The following is a 2,500-nucleotide window of genomic DNA, read 5'->3' as shown; positions in this document are numbered from 1 at the left end:
ACCGAAGAATGAACAAGAAGACCGAGGCATCCAAAAAATTTTTTTTTTTTTTTCTCCGATATACCAAAGCAAGAACAAGAAGACCGAGGCATCAAAATTTTTTTTTTTTTTTTTTTTTTTTTTTTTTTTTTTTCGATAAATCCAACCGAGAACAAGAAGACCGAGGCATCCAAAATTTTTTTTTTTTTTTTTTCTTTCCCATATACCAGAGAAAGAACATGAAGACCGAGGCAACCAACAAAAAATAATTTTTTTTTTCTCTTTCCCGGAATTTTTTTTTTTTTTTTTCGAAATAGCCGAGAAAGAATATGAAGACCGAGGCATCCAACAAAAAAATTTTTTTTTTTTTTTTTCCTAATCTACCCAAGCAAAACAAATAGAAGACCGAGGCATCCAAAAAAATTTTTTTTTTTTTTTTTTTTTTCGAAAAATTTTTTTTCACAAAAACTTTTTTTTTTTTTTTTCCCCAAAAAATTTTTTTTTTCGTTCCAAGCTAACCAAGACATCTACTATTCACTAGTAGAGCAATCGAGACTGCAAAGCAAGCAATGGCCTTACTTGCAGCTCTTGGTGCTGAGAACTCCCCCCCCCCTATAGTAGTCTTAAGTAAAACCACAGCTCTGACAGGAGTAGATATTGCATGCGAGCGAGGAGTCGTAATGGGCAAAATTGACTCGGGGGACCTCCAAATCGAATTCCGTTTCGAGCAAAACACTTCTTAGGCTTCAAGGAAGCTCCCATAAAATTTCCAAACCCAAACTCCAAACTTCATTTTTTAGCCTACAATGCCCACGTGCACGCCGGTGTGCACGCAGGGGTGCTTGAGCATGCGGGAGAGGAGCCATAATGGGCAACATTGACTCGGGGGACCTCCAAATCGAAATCCGTCTCGAGCAAAACACTTCTTAAGCTTCTAGGAAGCTCCCATAAAACTTCCAAACCCAAACTCCAAACTTTATTTTTTAGCATACAATGCCCACGTGCACGCCGGGGTGCTTGAGCGTGCGGGCGAGGAGCCATAATGGGCAACATTGACTCGGGGGACCTCCAAATCGAAATCCGTCTCGAGCAAAACACTTCTTAAGCTTCAAGGAAGCTCCCATAAAACTTCCAAACCCAAACTCCAAACTTTATTTTTTAGCATACAATGCCCACGTGCACGCAGGGGTGCTTGAGCATGCGGGAGAGGAGCCATAATGGGCAACATTGACTCGGGGGACCTCCAAATCGAAATCCGTCTCGAGCAAAACACTTCTTAAGCTTCTAGGAAGCTCCCATAAAATTTTCAAACCCAAACTCCAAACTTCATTTTTTAGCATACGATGCCCACGTGCACGCCGGGGTGCACGAGCGTGCGGGCGAGGAGTCGTAATGGGCAAAATTAACTCGGGGGACCTCCAAATCGAAATCCGTCTCGAGCAAAGCATTTCTTAGGCTTCTAGGAAGTTCCCGTAAAATTTTCAAACCCAAACTCCAAACTTCATTTTTTAGCACACAATGCCCACGTGCACGCGGGGGTGCTTAAGCGTGCGGGCGAGGAGTCATAATGGGCAAAATTAACTCGGGGGACCTCCAAATCGAAATCCGTCTCGAGCAAAGCACTTCTTAGGCTTCTAGGAAGCTCCCATAAAATTTCCAAACCCAAACTCCAAACTTCATTTTTTAGCATACGATGCCCCCGTGCACGCGGGGGTGCTTGAGCGTGCGGGGGAGGAGTCATAATGGGCAAAACTAACTCGGGGGATCTCCAAATCAAAATCCGTCTCGAGCAAAGCAGTTCTTAGGCTTCTAGGAAGCTCCCATAAAATTTCCGAACCCAAACTCCAAACTTCATTTTTTAGCATACTATGCCCACGTGCACGCCGGGGTGCACGAGCGTGCGGGCGAGGAGTCGTAATGGGCAAAATTAACTCGGGGGACCTCCAAATCGAAATCCGTCTCGAGCAAAGCATTTCTTAGGCTTCTAGGAAGTTCCCGTAAAATTTTCAAACCCAAACTCCAAACTTCATTTTTTAGCATACGATGCCCACGTGCGCGCCGGTGTGCACGTCGGGGTGCACGAGCGTGCGGGCGAGGAGCCGTAATTGGCAAAATTAACACGGCGGACCTCCAAATCGAAATCCGTCTCGAGCAAAGCATTTCTTAGGCTTCTAGGAAGTTCCCGTAAAATTTTCAAACCCAAACTCCAAACTTCATTTTTTAGCATACGATGCCCACGTGCACGCCGGTGTGCACGAGCATGCGGGCGAGGAGTCATAAAGGGCAAACTTAACTCGGGGGACCTCCAAATCGAAATCCGTCTCGAGCAAAGCATTTCTTAGGCTTCTAGGAAGCTCCCATAAAATTTTCAAACCCAAACTCCAAACTTCATTTTTTAGCACACAATGCCCACGTGCACGCGGGGGTGCTTAAGCGTGCGGGCGAGGAGTCATAATGGGCAAAATTAACTCGGGGGACCTCCAAATCGAAATCCGTCTCGAGCAAAGCACTTCTTAGGCTT

This window comes from Cornus florida, unplaced genomic scaffold, assembly GCF_030987335.1.
Source record: "Cornus florida cultivar Cherokee Brave unplaced genomic scaffold, ASM3098733v1 CherokeeBrave_3.0.0_Hap2_scaffold_48, whole genome shotgun sequence".
NCBI classification, from domain to species: Eukaryota; Viridiplantae; Streptophyta; class Magnoliopsida; order Cornales; family Cornaceae; genus Cornus; species Cornus florida.
The sequence above is the reverse complement of the archived record's forward strand: the minus strand, read 5'-3'. Positions refer to the sequence as shown.